We start from the raw sequence: 24,734 nt of genomic DNA, 5'->3' as shown, positions 1-24,734 counted from the left end.
AACGACATTTTTTTGTCACAGCGTTCTTAAAGTTCTAAATAAAAAAAAACTGGAGCGTTCGGAAAATCGAGGAAAAACATGCGCCATGGAATCATGTGAGGACGTTTTTCATTGATTGATTAGATGCTCGAGGATGCAATGGTGTGGTGGAAGTGGTAGGGTATGGGGTCGGTCTAAAAGTGTCACGATGCAGAAATTCTCCACGCTAGAAATTTTTTAGTCATTGAGCGATGGGACGGCTTTTTATCTCCTCAGAGTGTCATAATCTTATACGAAAGAGAGAAGATGCGAGAAGTTGGCGAAAAGCCTGTAGGCGACGGATTGAAGAGAAGAATCCTCGCCTTGTCTTATACCCTCAAAGCATCTTATGAGATAGATATAACGAAATAATAAAGTAGGAATGTATTGAATGAAAATCACACGTTGTGCTTTTTTTCTCGCCAAATCAGCAGACCGGGACGAAGAAGCTATAATAATATTTCTCATTAAATATTGTATATTTGGTTATGATGTTGGGAACAATGAAACATGCACCCATTAGCACGTTACGGCTGTTTCATACAAAAAAACAACAAGGTTATCAGATAGAAGGAAAACTTGTTCATAAAAATCTTTCGTAAGTTAAATGTTTGGTTACTTTATAATGCAAAAGTAATGAACAAGGAACGGTATTGGTGGTAAAAAGGCAATTCGTTATCTGGAGGATATATCGAAGTTGAAAAGTTTTTTTAATTTTTATTCTAATAGTTGATAGTTATCTATTGTTTTAAATGTTCTCTAACAGTTCTCACTAGTACTAGTTGACATGGAGAATAATGAACTTACTGTTTTTAAATTGGAAGGCGGGTCTTTATTGTTCCAAATTATAGTAAGATAATGGAAATGAAAAAAAAAAAGATCATTAAACATTAAGTGTTCAGAGCATATTGTTCTAAACACTTCTTCCCATTCTCATGATTTTTAAATTTATGACATAAGACCTTCTACCAGGTATCCACTCAATTACAAGTTTCATTATAAGAGTTTTTGTGCACCTGAAAGATGCAAGAAAGATGATTTTAACGGGTTACAGATAGAACTCTGTCGCTATGATTTGTATCTTTTAGTTAGAGATGTAACTTAGTATTATCAACGACGTATTAAGTAGAAAGTACTTTAATTAGTAGTAATAATTAGTGAATTTTGAACCACATTAATTAATTTGAACAGGTTGAATACATTACCTGCTTAAATTAAGTTCATCCCTTGTTTCTAAAGTCATATCAGTGGTTTGGAAATAAAATTAGTGCATTTTGATAGCATAGATTTAGTTAAACAGGTAACATACTTGGTTCGGTCACTTTACTTTGTACTTCTGATATGAAATAGAAACAATTGCTTCGTAAGAATTGGTGCAGTTTGATTCACATTGATTTATTTGAACAGGTAAGATATAAAGTTCGATTACTATACTCCGTACCTTTCAGCTTAAGTATCAACAATGAATTTGCAAAAAAATTGTGTATTTCAGTCAAATTGGTTGATTTGAACAGACAAGGTATATTATTTCATCCATTTATTCTGTAAATTTTGTCTAAAGTAGTATGAATGGCTATGTCACACACAATTGGCGCGATTTGATCCAGGAGGAAAGATTTGGGACATTACATTTTGTTTTAATAAGTGCGATGAACCTGCTAAAAACTTCAATGCCCGGGGAGAATAAGATCAATCAATGAATAAAATCAACCAATCAATCAATTGGAAGTTTGAAATAGTTAATAGTATAGACTCAAGAATAAATAACAGTATTAATTTTTTTTAAGTATTTTAAAAACTCAGTTAAGATCCCTTGAAGCAAAACACTAAGTCCGGAAATGTAACTTCCATGGAAATGTGACTTGTTCTACAAATGGAATAAGACACTTGGATAAAATCTCGGTGGACACCCAGACGTTGCAATCCCATTAAAAAGCGCCGGACCCAATAAACTCGCCAATTCGATGTCCATGTGTTCCGCTTAATAGGATTCGATGGAGCATTAAGTCGTGGATACGAAAGGGTATCATAATCTTGGGAAGAGAGACAGAATTAAAGAACACGGAAGATTTAATCTCATCTGTCGCCAAACCTACCATATTGCGCAAAGTTTAAAGTTATCAAGAACGGCTAGATTTTTATCTTTTACAAATACCATGATGTCTTTTTATTTTCTTGTTTTTCTATTAACTTTTTTATGTACAAATAGTAGGAAGTATTAAAAATATTTTGCTGTAAAATATATACACATAATTGTTTTTTTTTGGGTGAACTAAAGTTTTATTTTATTTCTCTACAGTTTTAACATTTGATAATTTCGTAACACTCGTTTATGGATTATCTGGTTTATTAGAAAAACTAAACTAGTAGAGTTATTTAAACTCACTATAATATTTCGTAATTTTTCAGTTTCCTTTCAGTATTAACAACAGTTCGCAAATAGTTAATGACAAATATGTAATGTATAATAATAAAGACTCGCGTTTTGTAGGCACTAAAACTTACATTTTTGAACCTAAGTCGTATATGAATCAGGTTAAGCACTTAGTATTATTATATAATCAAAGATACAAACAAAAAGTATTTATGCACAAAAAGATAGAAACTATTCAACCTTTGGATGTATTTATTTGTTTTTAAATTTGTCTTGTTTTAGAATAGCAAAATGATAAACTTTTTTTGTTGAAAATCTTTACAATAACTTATAAAGCACTAAGAAGCTTAATTTTGAAACGTTTATAAGAATATTTTATCATATCATAATATAAATAGAGTGGTCTGTCTGCAATTATTTGTACTTTCAAAATATGATACCCAAAATAGGTATCTAATACTTACAAAGCATTATAATTTAGCCTAACCTAGCGTTTACAGAAATGTTATATGATATTGAAATAGCAGAATGATAGTGAGTATGTTTTAACAAAACTGCTGCGACCATTTGGTATTGTCCCAATACCAGATCTATCTGTGTAGTTACTTTACGGGTCAAAAAGTGGAGCTACTATTGTATGGTAGTGGACACCGGGCAGTGGAATTTAACCTTTAAAAAAAAACATTAGTGCAGAGTATGCTGGTCAGTAGCATATACCTTTAAAAGAAACATCAGTGTAAGGGTAATGTATACTCCTCGCAGGGGCCCTAAAAAGGCACAAAAAAGAAGAAGAAAAAGAATTCGGCTATCGAAAGAATGAATTACTATTACACAAGTAGATCGCATATACATATTCTGCCTTATATGAAATTTCTGCTTGTTGATTGAATTTTGAGAAGCCTTAGTAAAATAATTGATTCTTAATTATCGCTTAAAATATAAAACTTAAAACTGAAGTAAACAATAGAATTATTGAAAGAATTAACTTAAAAATGGCAAAAAGAAATGCTAAAGAAATGAGAGGACTTCTAAACGCCTTTTGAAATAAAATACTACTATAATAAAGAAAACTAATAAATAAACCCTAAAGAAAACTATACGTTCATAAAATTGACACCCCCTATTTCATTAATTTCTTTAGAATTTCATTATCTGAAATTATAATTGATAAAGAGATTAAAATTTTATGCCTATTAAATAGAATACAAGCGCGAAAAAAATCTTAAATAATTATATAAAATTGCTGAACTGTATCATACAAAAAACGGTATAGAATATTTGTTTCGATTTGCGCTACTGTTTCTTTTTTTATATATCAAATAAATATTATACAGGAAACAGATTAAACAATAGAGAACAATTATAAAGCGCCTGGTGTCGAGATGTAATAAAAAAGATAATAGTAATAATAATATTGCAAAACACGAAGCCCATTGTACTCAATTCAGACAAAGAATCAAAGAATATAAACATTTTATTGCTTGTATATTGTTTAATTCGAATGTGTTTGTGTTTGAAATCAATATATGCATTTGTGTTTTGTTTATTGGGTGCGATATTAGGAAAGATATAGGTTTTTTTTTTAAATAAGAATCTTTCGAAGATTGGGAATGATAAAAAGCAGTAAAAGAAAGAGAAAAGAGCATGAAACTGGATAAGTGATATAACAATGGGATGCATTGTTAACAAAGAGTTAGAAGCGTTTGTTTATTACTGTATTTCTAAACAACAGTTTATATGATATGATGATAATAGCCGGTTGCGTAAATTATCTAATGAAATAAGTGCAGTGCTTCATTTTAATAAAAAGAAAAAATAAGTTAGTGGAATATCTTTAATGAGCACCTCACTTACCACAGCGCGCTATCAAATTTAAGGAGAATTTTTTAAACCAGAGATTCCCAAATGGTGTTCCGCGGAACCATAGGGCTCCGTTGAAAGGTAAAAAGGGTTCCATGAATTACAACTATTTTTAAACTCATAGTAATGATTTTTCAAATCTTATTTATGTTTAGATCTAATTAATAATTTATAATTTATTTAATATTTCTGTTGTCTTAATAAAATTAAACCAATAAAAAAAACAACATTTTAAAAGAATATATTATTTTTCTAATTACAATATTTTGTGTACATTATAAAAGGGGCCTGCAAGTGTGAAAAACTGTATTAATATTTCCCATCGAGCTTTTTAAGTCAAATTAAATTGCTAAATTCGTTAATAAAGAAATAAGTAACCATTTTAATTTGTTGTGCTGTGCAGTCGGCTTGGTTACCATTAAAGTTTGCATGTTTTGCTAGATAGTTTTGAAAGATTAATAAGCTAGTCGCCAAACGCGGCTAGTAATAAAATAGTTTACCTGCTAGTGCACGAGTCTCTCTTATTACTCCAGAACCGCTTGTTCTATTATATTAGGATTTGGACAGCGGCTGGAAGGAGCAAATGTTGCCCTGATCCTAAAATTCGTACGACGTTTTCATTTAGTTCGTTCGATAAAGCGGTACGAAAAATAGAATTTTTTCATTGGCATGGAACTCGCCATAGATAAAAATGAGATTGTAAACTATAATATAATATAATATAATATAATATAATATAATATAATATAATATAATATAATATAATATAATATAATATAATATAATATAATATAATATAATATAATATAATATAATATAATATAATATAATATAATATAATATAATATAATATAATATAATATAATATAATATAATATAATATAATATAATATAATATAATATAATATAATATAATATAATATAATATAATATAATATAATATAATATAATATAATATAATATAATATAATATAATATAATATAATATAATATAATATAATATAATATAATATAATATAATATAATATAATATAATATAATATAATATAATATAATATAATATAATATAATATAATATAATATAATATAATATAATATAATATAATATAATATAATATAATATAATATAATATAATATAATATAATATAATATAATATAATATAATATAATATAATATAATATAATATAATATAATATAATATAATATAATATAATATAATATAATATAATATAATATAATATAATATAATATAATATAATATAATATAATATAATATAATATAATATAATATAATATAATATAATATAATATAATATAATATAATATAATATAATATAATATAATATAATATAATATAATATAATATAATATAATATAATATAATATAATATAATATAATATAATATAATATAATATAATATAATATAATATAATATAATATAATATAATATAATATAATATAATATAATATAATATAATATAATATAATATAATATAATATAATATAATATAATATAATATAATATAATATAATATAATATAATATAATATAATATAATATAATATAATATAATATAATATAATATAATATAATATAATATAATATAATATAATATAATATAATATAATATAATATAATATAATATAATATAATATAATATAATATAATATAATATAATATAATATAATATAATATAATATAATATAATATAATATAANTGTCGACGAAATGACCCTGTCGACGAAATGACTTGTCGACGAAATGACCCTGTCGACGAAATTGCCCTGTCGACGAAATGACTTGTCGACGAAATGACCTAGTCGATGAAACGGCCTGTCGATGAAGTGGTGTGTCGATGAAGTGATTGTCGATGAAATGAATGCGACCCACCGCGTTACAAAAAAGATCTTCTCTGCCAGACCATTAGGCACTCGAAAAAGAGGAAGATCCAGACTTAGATGGCTCGACTGCCTCAAAAGTGACATAAATATTCTAAAAGTCACAAATTGGATGTCTCTGGCCAAGTGTAGAAGAGCCTGGAGTTCAACTCTGCGGAAGGCAAGGGCCCATCCTGGGCTATCAGGCCAATGAAGAAGAAGAAGAAGAAGAAAGGCTAATTTTATTAAGAAAACGTATCACATGCTCTTAGTAAATGTCATTGTCATTTTGCATTTAGCTAGGTTAATAGGAAAAGCGTTCAGTATCTTTTATTCAGCCTTGTATTATTAGGCCTAAGTTGGATGTATAATGATTATAGGGATCTTTTTGTTAGAAAGCAAAAAAGAGTTTATATAAGTTGATAATATATGTTACACACACGAAAAGTTTGTTTGAGGTGACTAAAATATTCGCTTATGGGTCAGGAGTTATATGACATGAAATAATTAATCATTTAAATAAAATTAGTTTAATTAATCCAAAAAGTTTGATTATTTTTTGTAATTTTTATTTTCGCTGAATTATCAGAAAAAAACTTAAAGCATAAAGGCCTTTTATAATAATATAGAATTGTAAAATTTTTATCTCACCAGCAGAAGGGAATTTGTTTGCAAAAACAAACACTCCAAGAAAAAGTTATTTTTCGAGAACTATTTTTTGCTGGGTTCTTTTAATTATAATGGGTTAAGCCGTTTCTCATTTTGATATTTTTTCACTCTCTTTTCAATGATGATTAGAATCGTAAACGTTAATTAAAACTGTAGTCATATCTTGCAAGAAGTTCTTTTATTCCACCCCCCTCCCCCCCCAAAAAAAACTATATACTTCCTGATGACGAGAGTAAAAAAAACCCGACAAAAATAATGGAAAATATAACAATATTTCGTTTGGTCATAAACTCAGCAGCGTTAATTAATTTTTTTTTCTTCCAATTAAGGAAGTTCTTTTTTAGCAGTAAAAAAACTTGTTTTATTCCATCTTGTGAGTGTGTGTTTTTTAATTTTCACTGGGTAATAAAACTTTTAACACTACAACTTAAGGACTAAACCAGTATTTTTTCATATTATCAGACAGTTAAACAACACGTTTAAATATAATGTAAAAATAAAAATCGTAAAAGATCTCAAAAATGGCAATTATAATTTTTTACTCGTCATTTCCTTTAAAAGAAAGAGTAATTATCCTTCATTATTGAAGTGATAAAAGCAAAGTTCAAGAAGAATTCGTGAGGGTTTAAGGGAAAACAGAAATGTTTTTTTAGCGCTTATATTAAAAAAATGCAACTTTCATGTTATAAAATTTTAATACAATTTCAAAAAAACCTTTTAATTTGTTTAATTAATCTTGAATTTGGGAAAAAGTGAGATAATTTTTTTTTCATTCTTTAAAAAATGCTTCGCAAAATTGGAAAGAACAGCAAATGTGCATCTCAAAAATCTTTAATTTTAAGATTAAAAATTAACTTCAACAACAAAACAACTGAAAATATTACTAATTTCTACAACAGAACATATTACTACTAATACTATTACTACTAATAAAAATTAATGCGAATTAACTAATTATTATAATATTAAAAAAACTTTTTTACCTATTTTGTCCAAACGATGAACAATTTTGAAATGAAGAAAAACAACAAAACAACTGAAAATATTACTACTAACGTTACTACTACTAATGAAAATTAAAACGAGTTATTAATTAATTATTAATGTGATTAATTATTACAATATTAAAAAAAACTTTAAAAAAACCTTTTTTACCCATTTTATCCAAACAATGAGCAATATTGAAATGAAGAAAAAAAAAATTTTGTGTTTGCAAGTTTTTATACCATAAATTAATAAACTTTTAATTTATTTATAAACTGGTTCTCCCATTTATTAATTCATTTACTTTTTTTTTACCCCGTTGTATTTAAAAAAGATCGGCAATAATAACATTCCCGTTGCGAGATGAACCTAAAAATACATACTTTTAAAATTAAAAGTGCACGGGGAGAAACAACTCTGATTGAATTACCGCAATTCTTATTGAATTACAATTATCTGATTGAACCGTATGGTAATGGCATTTCTAGTGAAAAAAAACAAAACAAAATTAAACACATAATTCTGTTTAATAAAATTAAAAGCCATTCCTTCGGTAATTTTTTTCATTCAAATGGTAATGGTTTACTGGAAATTCTGATTTTTAGAGCTACAGTTCTTAGTATCACACACATTATCACAAAAAATACAAAGCTGAAAAGTAAATTTAACTACTAAATGATTTTTATGCCATGCTCAAAAGTGCATGATATAATTATCAAATATTGTTATATTTACCAAATTTCATTAAGCATTATAAAAACATATTTCATAGTCAATTTCACCAAAATCATTATCAAAATTCATCGCTATAAAATTACTGGGATTTTTGGTGCCACCATAGATCCAGAAATGCGGAAAATTTTACCATATTCTGATAGTTTTGACCATACTTTTTTTCCAGGGTCGATATTTTCAAATTAACCAATAAAAATAAAATAATTAACCAAATACGTGAAAATTTTTAAAAGACTGACCACTCAGATTAAATGCAATAAGGTTGATTTTAAAAGTTCCTTTTTTGGAGAAAAATAAAAATTGACATTTTAAGTACCATAAACTCGGCCTAAAGCTTTAATTTATTCAGCGTCGCGCTCTCTTTTATAAAATGAAATGAACTTCTTCTTTCTTTCGAAATGTTTCTTCTTTCGAAGGTCATGTTTATGAACAGCTTCGTGATTGACAGACAGTATTCCGTTCATAAAGCAGTATTGGTTGATTTTACACTATGTTGCTCAAGAGAACTGAATGAACTTAAAAAACAGTTTCGTCAAAAAACGAAGAAAGTCTTGTAAAATCTGAGTTCATTTTTCAGTGTTTATGTTTAAAATGTAATGTTAATACTTCAAATAAATTTAAACACAGCTGAAGATTGATAACAGAGCTTGATGCAATGAAATGAATTCCCCATTTATTTAGTTTTAAATGTTCATGGGTCCATCCTTAAAATTCCAACAGAGAATTTTGCCATTTCTTAAAGACAGATTCAAGCGCTCTTGTTATTCTCAAGTATGAATAAAATACAACAGAAAGTACATCTAAAGTATTCTTTCTATTTTTTTTCCTTTCCTCTTCATAAATTTTATTCCATCGCATCAATTTCTTTATTTTCCAGAAGAAAAAAACAAAACTGGAGAACATCCTCTAAGGGGAAGAGTTCATTGTTCCAGAAATATCTGCCCCTTTAATATGATCTTATGAAAACTATACAGAGAATTGGTAGAGATGATAATAAAAAAGAAAGAAAAAATGTGGTCTGAATCTTAGAGAAGGAGCATAGGGGTATGGTGGAACTTTTCCATGAATATGTTTATGGTAATTGAAGAGAAAACTTCCCTAAAAATCGTCTGCAAAGGAAAAGGGGTTGTGTCCCGTGTGAACGGCGCTGAGAACCACCCTTGTTGGTTTTGAGGATTGAAATTTAAATGAAAAGCACGAAGGGGTGAAAGTGTAAGGGGGTTTTTGTTTCAAAATAATTCTACGCGTTAAGTTTCGGGGCATTCAAGCTCTTTCGAATGTTTGTCTTAGGGATGGTTGACGTTTTTCCTTACGTAGGTCATTTCCATATGGAAGTGTGTAAAGGCAAACATTGCCCTATACTCTGGTTATGTTTTCGTTTGAACTACTTGGATTCATAAAGTAAATATGCGGAGCCTATGTATACTTCAAACAGGCCTAGAATTGTTTTGCTTTCTATCAATTTTTGTTTTTAGCCAACCCCTTTTTAACCCGCCAGAGGCAGACGATAATATCAATTAGAATATTCATTGGGAAACGTAAGGTCTATTGTTTCGAATTTTGTTGCTTTAAAATGAAAAGTTTGTTTTATTTATACACCTTTAGGCATTTAAAGTGAAAAATTTTCATAAATTATTCTACAAAAATTTTACCTTCATGAAGGAGGGTAGATAAATAATTTCTGTTTATTATTCTGAATCATTTCTCATATAATATTTATTTAACAACAAAAACCCATTTTAAAAGTCTTTAAATAATTGTATAATTTAGTTAATATTTATTTAAAATTTCGATGGTATATTTATGAAATTAAGTGCAGATATATTTAATATTCTCTTTTAGAATTTATATTTCTTTTAATATTTTAATTAAATTTTTATTTAACAGTATGGGAAACACATACTCAGTTTTCTGACAATATAAATCGTAAAAGAATTGCAGTTTTTGTTGAAATGCTTTGGCACTTTAATTAGATGACATCACAAAATATAGCCTAAATTAAGATCACACATAACTAAAAATTTTCAAAACAAAAGATCGCAAACGTTTATCCGCATTTAAGAATTTAAATTACGCAATTAAGTAATTTACCAAAACACGCATTATCTTATTAGCTCTATCACTTAAAAAAAAGGAGAAAAAAAGAAAAAAGAAGAGGACACTCGTATTAATCATCTGTTTAAATGGAAAACTGAGGGGAAAAAAACGTTATTATAACGAAAAATAAAAATTTTTATTCCGAGAGAAAAGCATGCTTTATTTTATTGTTTAAACTTTGTATTGCAGCTTTTAAAATATTATGTCCCGTTAGAGCGTGGCTTAATACTAGAGTTGCATAACACGTATCAATGAGGTTAATCGTTGAGATGATGTAGTGACTTAATAAATCATTTTGACACAGATTCAAATTGTTGACTATAGCGTACTATTTTGAAAAAAAAGTTCAATCGATTTAAATCTGTTGATGCATCTGATTTAACTAGTAATTCTTATCTATTGATGTATATGTCAGTTGCTTCAAATCAGTAATTCTAATTTGTTGATTTGTACTTGCTCAATTCAATTTGAGATTCTAAATTTGTTTATCTAAAAGTGAGTTAATTTGAACTAGGAACTCTAATGTGTTATTTTAAATGAGATCATATATATAGAATGTGTTGATTTGAATGTCAGTTTATTTGAATAAGTTATCTAATCTGTTTGTTTGAGTAAATTAATTTTGATGAGTGATTTTGTTTTGATTCAGGTTATCAGATCTTGATAATTTTTATTGAAGATTAATTACCAACCATTTTTGTTTATATTAAATCATCTATATCTGTGATTCTAATTCTTCAATTTCCCGCAGTTAAAACACGGCTCCCAGCTGATCACCGAAGTCAAGCCTCACTGGCTGTGGTCAGTGTGCTGGTGGGTGACCACTTGGATCAGTGTGCGTAGGGACGGAGGTCCTCGTTAAATTGTTCTACCGTAAAGTGCTCGACTTCGCGTGCAGGTCGAAGGACTACCGAAGCGGGGTGCCATCCCCTCTGCAGAGGATCAAAATTGTGATGGCATGTCTTCGGATCATCCTCAGGGATGTTTCCCAGACCGTCGCCAATTGCCAATTGTGCAGCTCTAGTGCAACGTAAATGAACTAGAACTTAAATTAAAATGCTGATGAATAAATTTATTCGAATTGAAAAATATTATCTTTTATCTTAACTGGTTGTTTTAAAACAGAGATTCTCAATTAAATTAGATAACTTTATTATCAGTCCTTGATTGATTATTAGTCCTTTTCATTTGAATTAGATCATTTGAATATGTGATATTCATCTTTTAGTTAAATTGCCAATAAATGATTGATTGATTCGGTGATTCTAATATGTTGATTCTTGCAAGTTGTTCCAGGCTTCTAAATTCACGTTTTCAATGATTTGCCACCATTAAAAAGATTCAAAGAGAACAAATCAGTTCATTTAATTGATTTAAATCAAGAACAACATGTTAAGACCTTTGATTTAAGACGTTTGGACAAAATGGATAAATTTTCTTAAGTGGCTTGAACATGTATTTAAATGAGACCTTTTAAGAAAGCTACCAAGCTTTAAAAGTAGGGGATTTAAAATAAAGACTAAAAATTTATTTTATTTTTCAATTTCGTTTAAAGGTCAATCGATATTGATTTGGAGAGTAGCCAAATGGGCATTTTCTTAGAGACTGCTATATTTGGAATTCACCCATTTTTATTTTGTTATAGGGTTTTAGAAACTTAATCAAAAATTCTTCTGCATTGAACTCTTTGAATAAAGTCTTAAAACACCCATCTCGACGAAACTCTGTTTCAAAAAGTTCTTTAAGAGAGCTTTAAGTGAAAAGAATTCTTCATAAGTTTCATTTACATTTTTATCCTTTCCGGCCTTTCTCAGTTGCCCAATAAAGAATAATTTTTTAAAAGTTTTGTTATATATTGATGGGGAAAATAATGAAACATGACGCATATTTTAAAATTCCAGATAAATCCTACATTATAGAGTCACAATTTATACTCAACTTCCATTATTGTAATTTAGAAATGGTCCAAAAGGTTAGAACGTAGAAATATGAAACCTACGATTATGTAAGGTTTAAATTTCCAGAAGAAGAAGAAAAGAACAACTTAAATAGTTTGAACTACGATCATTAAAACTTTGTTTAAATTTATAAAACTGTAATAAATTCTAGGCGACTTCAATAAAATATGAGATTTTCGATGATTTAAAATTTTTACTGCAGACTAAAATATAAATATTTTGAAACTAATAGGAATTATATCATGATTCAGATCATTGAAATGAAATAAAAGATTACTTTTTGTCTAGAATGAAAAAATTTATAAATTCCCGGAAATATTTCGGATTAATAATCATAATTTTACTCTTACTTCATTTTTGAAACTATACACGCAGAAAGTGTGGAAGAATTGCAGATAAAATAAAATAATTCTTTTTATTTCATGCATATAATATTTAATCCCAGAAATGAAGTTAGAATTTTTCTGGCATGAGATTTGTGTGCCACTGAAAGTAAGTTCTACAGAAATTTCTAGATCATGTTTTAATTTTATTGATGAAAATGAAATTTACCGAATGAAAGAATGATAATAAAATTTCAAAGCTTGAATTTTTATTCCCTTTAAAAGTAATTATTGCGAATAAGAATACTAACTCTACGCGTTATATATTTTTTTATAAAATATATATAAAAAAATTAATATTTAATTTATAAATGTAAAATTCGTATTTAAGTTGATATGAATAAGAATTAACGATTTACTTAAAAATCGGAAATGTTCTAAATGCCTGAACGAAAAAACTCATTTAAGTAGAAGATCGTTTTAAAATTTTTTTTCCTTATTTGTAGTCAAATGTCATATATTTCAAAAAACATATCCATTTCTTGAGTTCCAAACACGGTAATTCCTAAATGAATTCCACAACTTTCAGCCACAACACAACTAACAGACGATGATTAATTTTATTATTCAAACCAAATCATTAAAACGGTGGAATACCATTAATATATTAGAATTAAAGAGCACGCTTTTTTTTCTTTTCAGGAATGGCAACAGCGGAAAACACTAGGCGGGCATGCGCAGTGGTCTATTAAGAAAACAGAGGCTTTGATGGATGATGGGCACCTGTTTGGGTGACTCTTTGCGCATTATAATGCATGATCCAAACCATTTGTTTGCTTTTCAAAAATAAAACAAGTCGAATAAAGTACAATTTATCACGACTATTAGAACAGCCAAGAAGAGAATTGCGGGGTTTTGGGGGATTGGGTGCCTAAATGAATGGGGCAGGCTTGGCTGTCTTAATCGATGCAGTAAAACTGTGTAGTTGCGGTTTTCATTTCATATGGCATTTGAATATGATGCTTATATTATGTGGATGAATCTATATAAGAAACAAAATGAAATTCTGTTTGTCTTACGAAACTAATTTTACAAATTGACTAAAAATATATAATTAAGAGACTCTCTTTCATTTTCTGAAATTAATTATTTGTAATTAAGATTTTTTGAGTAGGCGTAAAAAATATACGATTTGAGTTTTTTTTTCGGGGAGGGGGGGGAAGACTTTTTAAATTTTTATTATTTTTTTTTTTTAAAGAATATGATTAACAAGGATATTTATCAATTCCGGCTAGCTCCGCATCCGTCTTGCACCGGTCAAGAGCTGACGTGAAATATCCTCTGTGGCAGACGGATAATGGGTTAGAGTCCCCTTGATGTCAGACTAACGGTGGGAGGTTCTTGCGGTTTTCATTTCCAAGTAACGCAAATAAGGGTTAGTTGAATTAAAAAGTCCCCCATGAAGGCAAACTTCTCCCAATGCTTGATTCAAGAGTTCCCTTGTCTTCTGTATTGGGTTCAAAATTACAAGGCTACGGTGTTGAACATTAGTAGTCATAAATCCTAAAAATTGGGTCGGTTGTTCAACGACAGTTGTAAAGAAAATAAAATAAAATCCCGGCTAGTGGAGTCATGATGGCTCAGAGGATAAAGCGTTCGCCTTCCACTGAGGCAAACCGGGTTCGAATCCCAGTGCTGCCTGGTCGATATGAATTCCCCACTTGGCTTGTACCGCCCACTGTGCTGACGTAAAATATCCTCTGTGGTAGACGTATCAAGGGTTAAAGTCCCCTAGTGTCAGGTTAACAGTGAGAGGTTTTCGTGATTTTCCTATCCATGTAACGCAAATGCGGTTAGTTCCACCAAAACGTCCTCCACAAGGGCAGATTTCTCTCAATACTTGATCCAAGAGTTCCCTAGTCTTCTGGATCTGGTTCAAAATTACAAGGCTGTGGATTTAAACAATGGTAGTCGTGAACTCAAAAAATAGAGTCGGCTGTTCAACGATGGTTATAAAATAAAATTAATACACAAATAAATTAATTAGTTTCTTTGTAAAAAGTTTTTTTAAACAAACAACATAATATTAAATATATGTTTTTTTGGTTGCATGGAACAGTAAGATTATTTATTTCACACTTTTATTTAATAAATGCAAGAATTTTGCCAGTGCTTTTAACCATACGTAGAAGGATTATTCGAAATAAACAAAAGGGACAAATTGTAAGAGTTAGAATACATACCATAATTTCCGTGCGTTTGTCAATCACCTTGAATATAACATTATTAAACAAATAATCCCAAGAAACCGAAGCGGTAATCTGATGAAAAACCTAATTCTCTTCAAAAATATATAAATAAGAAATAACTGTCGACATGTTTCAAATACTCAAATATAGGAGGCCAAAGTCTGGCAAGTCTTGAAAATGGACGCCTATTTTTGAGCATTTGAAACATGTCAACTGTTATTTCAAATTTATAATTTTATGAAGGGAATGAAGTTTCTAATTAGACAATGGTATAGATTTCGTAAAAGAGTTCGTTTTGAATAATAAGGGATTTTTATTTGTACTAAAGCGCGATTTATTTACACTTTTTTTCATTTTAATCCCTTCAGGCCGTATCATTTGCCTTACTTTAAAAATAAATGCTTATTGAATAATAGAAAAATGCATTAAGCAAATTTATCCACTGAAAACTTTAACCACACCCTAAAACTGAATATCTTTTAAGAAAACTAATAAAATTTCATAATCTTGTTTCAAGCAATATTCAACAAGTATTGTGTTTGCCAATTATTATAAAGTAACGATTTAGTGGAAGAAGTCCTTTAATTAAGGGAATTAAGAGAAGCGATTCTCTCGCTTTCTTTATACCTAAAGCTTTTTTATAGCTAGATCCATAACCGATGAAGATCTGATGATTCCAAGAAAAACCTACCTAAAAACTTAACTTTCCCACCACCCTATATGAAGAGATCACAAAAGTTGGCCATTACCGAAACTAAAGCGCAATTTGCATACGGCTAAAGCAAATCTTCATTTTGCAGGCACTTCTCATGCAAACAGCCTTAGGTCCATGACCTAAAGGAGAGTTGAGGTGTCTTTCTCCTGTCGTTTTTAGTATTAAATCCTACCAGCCGCAAAGTGGGATTAGTGGTTGGATAAGACTTAGAAGCCTTTTTGCATTTTCACTTTTAGAGTCACCAGGTTTGAAGCCAGCCGAGAATCAATTTTTGAAGGAACCTTAATCCGTAATTATACCGGGCCTTAGATTTGACCCCCCGATGTGAAGTATCGCCTTAACTTTTTTTTTATTAATTCATTTTGAGTATGGTGTGTGAAATCCTGTTTTTTAAAGGCTCTGTTCGGACACGTGTGTTTATCTTAGTGCTTTAAAAAAAAGAACTTTTTCTCAACTCCGCGAGAATGTTTTCTTTAACGTCCTTTTCGAATTTTTTTTTTTAGATTATTTAGAATTATAGTTCACTTTAAAAAATAAAAAAAAGATCGTCTGCTAAGGGCGGATCTCATTTTTTGTTGCCTTTTATTCCGCTTTTTCCTGCTCTTTTGTTTCTGGGTTTTTGGTTTTTTATTACTTTTCTTTGTATAATCCCCGGTGGAATTTCTATCTCAGGTTGAAAAACCACTAATGAACCATGGGCTAAAACTACCTGAAGTAGAGGCCCTGTCAGATTAAGGCAGAAAAGAGAACAAAAAATTAAAAAAGAACAAAAAAAATATCGTGACCCAAAGTACTGAGAAGGGCATAAAAAAAAGATAGCGAAGGAAAAAAAATGAATGGCTTAAAAAGAGGAGAAAGTTGCTAGCGAAGGGATTTCGATGAAAAAGCTAGTTTTATTTAATTACTTAGGTCAGATAAAGTCATTATTTGATCAGGAAAACGTGATAATTGCTTTAAGCGGCTCGCCTGCATGGAAATAAGCTTTTGATTATAACAAACTCAACAAAAGAGGGACCAAAGAAACTTATGGTAAGATAAATTAAAATTTCCCTGCTACACTAAAACTATAAAGAAATATTTGTGAGTTTCTTTGCACTAATCCTATAATTTGGTAAGTTTACGAAATTAAGAAGCATTTTTAGGAAAATCCCTTTAATTTTAATGAAAATAAAATTTTATTCTTAAAAACTGAAAAAATAACGTTCTATAGAAAACATATTACTTTTATACTTTTCCCTGTTAGTTTTTGTTTCGATATTTACAGAACTACTATTTTTTTTTTTACCAATTTTTCCTATTTACTACTATGTTAAGGAGCATTAATAACTAACTGACAAATAAAATTTCTGTCTTCTGATAACTTATTTATTTTTTACTATTTCAAACATATACCTTAGTCACTTTCATATATCTACGGTATATTAATGAAAAAATATATCATAACGATAGTACACTGTAAAAAAATACCGGATCAAATTACGGCACAAAGTACCTGTACTTTGGGGGCTTCATCTGTAAAATTCATTTCGTTAAGTATTATAACGTAATTTTTATAGCAATATTCATTTAATTAGAGTAATTCATTGAGTTTACGGCAACTATTACAGTAAAAATTACAGTAAATGTCAGATTTTTTGTTCCTTAACATGTTCTAGTAAAAATGGGCTTTACGGTAAAAAGAGACATCACCTTGAGTGGCGGTACTTGTGACTGTAATTTGATTCGGAATTTTTTACAGTGTATAATTAGATGTGATATGAAGTGTTCCTATACATCGCAGCTACAGTATGTTCGATGTGTATTTTCATGTATCGCAAATTGAGTAAAACGTCAGATATCACCAGCTAGATTATTTCAAAAGTTGGAAAAAAGCAAATTACAGTTTTTCGCATTTATCGTTCCAACTTAAAAAACTTATTGCGGAACAAGATAATTTTAACACGGATTTGCCCGAAATGGATTTGCACATGTTAAAATGATAATTTTAACGCATGCACGTGTTAAAATTATCTACTAAAAAAATTTCTTTGTTAATTTATATAATTTTTCCATGTGAAAAACCATTTCGGGCAAATCCGTGGCTAAAATTATGTGCACAACAGGCAATTCATGTTTCTTTTTTCTATTTTATATTTTTTTCTTAAATAAAAATTTATTTTCTAAAATTATTTATGGTCAACTTCTTTAAATTATTCAGTATAATATTACCTTGTGCACATCCATTTCGGGCCCATCCTTGGTAACTAACAAATCAAACGCATTTCAGCAATGCAGTAAGAACGGCACTTTAAAAAACTCCTCTAGTTACGCTCAATTTGCGCTTTTGTTTTCATATTTTGCAATCTGGCAATCTTGTTACGAAAATATTTTTTAAATCATTCTTGAAAAATTTCCCGTTCATGTAAGTACATTTGAATTCGCTACTACCTTTATAGATTTTGTTTCATTCTGTTTTTTCTCTTAATTTAATTTTATTATATTTTCTGTTTTTACGTGTTATTTTTACTTATTGTGTTCTATTTTATTTGTTGTAATTTTTTGAGTGCTCCTTACATTATTGTATTAATATATTTTGCTTTGGCTATATTGATACAATATCAGAAAGCACTCTTTTTTGCGGATATAATCGTGTGGGCTGATGAAAAGATTATATCTTTTATTTTCCGGATTTTTTTAAAAAATTTTACCCTTTTTTTTTCTTCTCTCCCAGTTCTTTGTTATTTTTTTATAATTATTTTTTCTTCCCCCCCCTTTTCTCATATGTCTGTAATTTTCCTTTTTTTTTAATCTTCATTTTGAATTATAGAAAAAAAAAGTGAGTTCAGGCATACCAAGTTGCTGAAAAAGTTTTTTTTTCTCTTCAAAATATCAAATAACAAGCAAATCACGGCAGGGTTACTTGCCAACAGGATAATCCTTCTGCATTTGAAACTTTTTTTCACTCTTGGTATACCCGTTCTCACTTTTTTCTATATTTAAAATTTTAACTAACAAATGTGGATAAAACAAAATTTGCCACGAAGCGTTTCTCCACTGTTAAAGTGTATCTCTTGAGCCTGAATGCTATTTGACATCAGAATGATTAATTTTACTTAAAGATAATAATAATAAAAAAAAAAATTAGAAAAGGAAGACTTCCGGACACGAAATAGATTTTCTACCTTTGCCCCATCCCTACAGAAAATCAAATCATGTCACCCATTTCGCTGATTGCACTGTTTTTATTGCTGACCCTTGGATAATCAAAAAAGATTGAAAGAAAACTTTGCTCAGACATTTCTAGGGTGGAGTTGAATTCTAGAATGAAAATAGAAAGAAAAGGAGGATTAAAAAACGCGCTTCACCCTGTGAACTGTTCGTTTGACCAAGATGGATGAGACAGTTCGAACCCAGAGTGTGTAAAATGTTGTGCCGTCGAATTAAAATCCAGTTAAAAGGCTCTAATGAGAGGCCTTAGGAGCCCTACCCCTACCATGCTGCCTGTCATAAAAATAACCCGCCCCCATATCGAAGGGATTAAAGTTTGAACCACCCATGAATGCATAAACAAGGATAATCATAGTTTTAACTTGAGCATTAAAGACAAAAAAAATATGATGAAGTATTGTTATTTAGGAAACAATTCATCACCTTAAGAGGAAAATAACACACCATAAAATTTGCTTAATATGAAAATATTAGTGCAGAAGGTGTTTTTCGTTCTTTACGCATTCTTATGAGGGGTCATTTTGACCTTATACGGTCATCTTCACTACTCCCCCCCCCCAACTAAATTGATTTAAGAGCTTTGGTAGAAGCAATTTAAGGAGGAATACGTGATAAATTGAACTGGAATTGAAATAAACAAATTTTATTGTTAATGACTTAAAATCATTAAAATGACATAAATTGCAGATTAATAAATTTTTTTTGTTCAACAAGATATTGTTCAGAATTTTTATACGCTATTTGTAAATGGAAAAACTAGAAGGTTATGGACTTAAAATCCATATCCGCCAAATCCAAATCCATATCCGCTTTACTTTTTAGGATGTTTCAAATCATAATTACAGAACAGGCAATTGCATGAATTTTCTATTATTTAAGTAAGATTGAACGTACAAAAAGAAGCATACTTTTCAAAATTCTAATATTGATAGTATTGTTAATGTACTATTTTAAAAGGATTATTTTAATTAAAGCAGTATCATAATTGTGTAAATAAATAAACTTAACCGGTTCGGCAAATTCTACATTTTTTTAGTTCTTATTTAACTATATAACATAAAATTATTTTACACGTTCTTTAAATTCCGCTGATCCTTGTGAATTTACTGACCATCTTAGAGCATTCTTGGAGTGGACGCATGTTGCGAATGAAATAAACGGTGCAAGAATAATCATAGAACACTTGTCTTTTGGGAGCAAATTAATACTTCAACGTATAGACTTTAAATCGAATTAATTTAAATTCACTAAAACGTCACTTAACTTTCATCCAGCTTTCAAACCGGATCACGAAATAAAAGTTTCAAGTGACGTAGTAAAAGTGGTATAACCCATAACATATTTCACGTAAAAGCAAGAAATGTAAACACCGAACATTCTGAAACAAATAAATATTTATAATAAAGACTTAATCAACCAATATAGAATAATTAATAATCTAACTCCGCTTAACAAATGTTCAACCGTTAACTGCGGCGATATACCGCGAGTCTCATGATAGTAATTTCTTTTCCATCAAAATAACAGCGTTAAACAAGCTGTATTTCAACCATTTTTACGAGCTCACAGTCCGGCTGAAGAACGACTCCCGGACATAGAATTTGCGTGCTATCCGGCCATAATGGGAGAGTGGCTCTTCGATTGATTGTGCTTGGAGTTATCTGATGTCGGTTTAAGTGATTTCTAGCGGTTACTGGAGTTGCATCGCATGGTTTTAATGGGATAGTTCTCCCCCCCCCTCCTTTAATTTTTTTTCCTTGCCCGTCTCCTTTATTATTTTCCGTGTCGTTTTCCGTGTTATCTTAACGTATCTTGCTTTTGTTAAAAGTGGAGAAAGATTTACAGACGGTCATTTAAGGCCTTTGTTTAAAAAGAAAAATGGCTGCTTTGGGAGATGAAATTGAGTGGCGGCAATTAAGAGGATTTTGGCGCTATAGAATTGGATTGAAAGTTAGGTGGCTCTCTTTTCTTTTTTTCTTTCCTTATACCAGTGGCGTTTAAGGAAGTATGACGGGTTTTTATAGATTAAAAGGTAGGCTGATACAAGTTAGGAAGTATGGTATACTTGATGCTACTTTTAACTATACATTTATTTTATTTCTCAAAATAATATTTTTCGTTTCGTTTGGCAGTGGTATTGGGACAAAGAGGCACTCAGACGACGAAGGATGCTAAAATTTTAAATTTATTATTGCTCTTATTTCTGATAAAATTAAAAATTTTAAATAGTAAATGCGCTACTCATGTCAAGGGGATTTTAACCCAAGATTCGTCTGTTACATCGGATATTTTACACCAGGCAGTTTCGGAAGAATTTTACATATCGACCATCAAGGGCTGGGATAGCCTGTCCAAGAGTTCGTGGGTTCGATCCCTGCCGGCCGAAGACTCTCCGTGTAGTAAATGGTGACTGATGCACGTTAAATCTTTCGAGTCGCAAAGTCCTCCATGTTCCCATAACAAATCAATACCTCTGGGGGTACTGATCCAGGAGTTTGATTGTCTTCTGGATTGGTTCAAAATTACAAGGCACAATGTTGAACATTAGTAGTCGTAAACCCAAAATTGGGTCAGCTGTTTAATGACGGATATATATAAAAAAATCGACCATCAGTTACCCCCGGGATACGAACCTGGGTCATTTCATTGAGAAGCGAATGCTTTTAGAAAGTCATCTTAAATATATTTTATTTCGTATGTGGCGTAAAACCACCTAGTCATTTTTGGGTTTACAACTATCAATATTTAAATTCATAGTCTTATAGTTTCTCCAAGATCAAGCATTGAGGCAAAGTAGCCTTCACGGAGGTCTGGTGGAATTTTGTCACATTTGCTTTACATGGAGAAGTAAATCACAAAAGGTTCCCACGGTTAGCCCGACGGCAAGAGGATTCTGACCCATGATCCGTGTACCACTTAGGATATTTTATGTCAGCACTGTAGTCGGGAGAGTCGGCAGCAGAGGTCGTATTGAGCAACCATGTCATTGCTGGGATTCGAATCTGGGTCACTTCAACTAGGAAACGAGTGCTCTATCCCTTGAGTCATTTAAAATTAGGCTGTCAAAATCACAACCTGTTACGCAGAATCTTCAAGCAGAGCAGATATGGAAAAACTGCTAACGTATTCAAATCGAATACACCAAATGACTCAAATTTTTTTTTAATCACTTTAGCTGGGGAGAAATTCAAAGATACACTTATCAAAACAATTTGCTGCAACTCGCTTCAAATAATTAAATTACCGATGGTAATTAATGATCGGTGCAAACCATAGAACGTCTTGCTTGACTTCTATGATAATTAAAGTGCAGCAAGTTGTTAGAGACTTTGGGAGAAAAGCATCCTGACATGCGGGATACGTCCATCAAGCGCAAGTTCTTAAAAATGCAAGCACCGGATTGTATGTTCGACAGTAAATTGACCCATAGAACAGAAATGTTCATATGGGCTTTTCATTTTGTAAGAATTACTGCTAACATGCTATCACATTAATTACTAACGATTACATAACGTTTATGGACTTAGCACATAATCACTTTATCCAAATAATTGAGATAAATTAGAAATGAAAATACTCTTTAATAGGAAAGTGATTAGAGATAAAATACATTCGTTTTTTGAAACATAAATGCGCTAATGATAATTTAAGAAATGAATAATGACATATTTTTGTCATTAATATCAGTCCTAATTGTGGTAGATAACAAATTTACACAAAATACCACACATCTTGCTTTTTTTTTTTCATCGAGCGGTACGTCAATTTTTTTTTGTGAAAATATGAATGCAATTTTAATTATTTTTATTCATAAAATGTATGTTTAAATGTTTTCTTTTATTCATAAAATGTATCAAAACTATATAATATTATTGATGCATGCGAAATAGTGAACGAAGCTAAGTTTAACGGGTGAGACTTACACCAATATAGCTTTATCCTTTGAGATACCTTTCGGGTATCTCAAAATGCATGTTTTTTTCGTAGACTTAGCATTAGCGGCAAAAAGAAAAATAAGGAGAACGTAATGCATTATTCTTAAATATGTAAATTATTAAGCTTGTGTAAAAATAAAATGCTTAAAAAATCTAGTTGATTCGAGTAGTATTGATTCTTCCGACTGTTTCACAGCTGTTCGAAAAAATTCCCCANCAAAAAAAAAAAAAAAAAAAAAAAATCCCCAAAACATATTTGAAAACGGAGGGAAACACTCAACAACACAAGCATCGCAACAGTTAATATCAGGGATGCATTGCCTGGCATTCCGAAAAAGTATATAACATTTTTTTTTTCTTTATACGCATTTCCATACGTTTTTTTTTACGAAGGTAAGGAAAAAAGGGATAAGAAATTGCAGTGCCCTCGTATTCTTCCAGCGCCCCGTCGCCCGGAGGCAGGGGCTGAATTTGAAATGCAAATTGCATCTTCTCAGCTCCCCCCCCCTTCACACCTGTGCAGGGGCATCTCCCCACTGGAAGAAATGTGGTTGTGTTTGTCAGCGTTACACTTCTGGAGTTTTCTGTGGATCCGCTTACGCCATGTACGAGTGGAAAAATTTTATGGCCGTCATAAAAGTAGACACTTGTGGACAGGCCGGGTGGGAAAGGGGCTCAAAATGTTCGATGACGATTCTAGCATCGAACAACAAGTGTTTCTAGTTTGTCCTTTCGATAGTTTTTAAATGTCGGTTCAAAAAATCGCTCCTGGTATGATGTTTATCGTCTGATTTTGATTGTCGTTAATTTTGGAGATTTACTAAGTTGAATTATACCTTAAAGTTGGACCAATTATGTTTCTTGGACGTCGAGGAATTATATCTTATCTTGTATATATCTATCAAATTGTACAGTGCTAATAAAAAAACAAAGACAAAACAAAAAAAAAAACGGACCATTTAAATGCCGTATTTTTAAAATTCGATTTCTCAAGCACTAATTGACCGATTTCGTTCGAACTTTGTATTTTGCAATGAAAAATTATTATATTCGCAAAAAGAATGTAAAAAGCTAGACATCTTACAATTTAAAATTTTTCCACACTAATGAAATAAAATAATACATATTTACTAAGCTATTTTTGGAATTGAATAATTTTTTGCGGTAATAAATTTTATAATTGCGTGCAAATATTTTCCCACTTTGCTTTAAAAGGTAACAGGAAAATTAACATTAAGGGGTCTAAACTTCGGGTCGCCCCCCTGAGCAAACTATTGGGACACAAATTTCCGATATTTTAGGGGTCAGGAAATCCAATTACGTCTAAAAATAGGTATGTGGATTCAGGGAAAGAACGTTTTTGCAGCTGATTTCTTAATCTTAATTTTATCTGTTTAAATAATAAGATATTTATAGTATAAAATAAATTTTGAATCTCTAAATAATACTATATTTATGCAAAGAGTATTTTAGAATGTTATATTATAAAAAATTTAAAGTAGGAATTATGTCTTACAAATGTTATTATTGTATAGACGTATTTAGCCAATTATTTGTGTACTAGAATGGAAATTTAAGATCTCATTTGAATAAAATAATTTAAATTTTCATACACAATATTAGAGACCAAAGCAAAACCTTAAAAAATATTCAATTAAAAATTTAAATATTATTGCGGAGTTACATTTCCGAGTTATAGTTCTTATCAAAAGTGTATATATATATATATA

This window comes from Parasteatoda tepidariorum, chromosome 2 (assembly GCF_043381705.1).
Source record: "Parasteatoda tepidariorum isolate YZ-2023 chromosome 2, CAS_Ptep_4.0, whole genome shotgun sequence".
NCBI classification, from domain to species: domain Eukaryota; kingdom Metazoa; phylum Arthropoda; class Arachnida; order Araneae; family Theridiidae; genus Parasteatoda; species Parasteatoda tepidariorum.
This window is presented reverse-complemented; position numbering follows the sequence as displayed.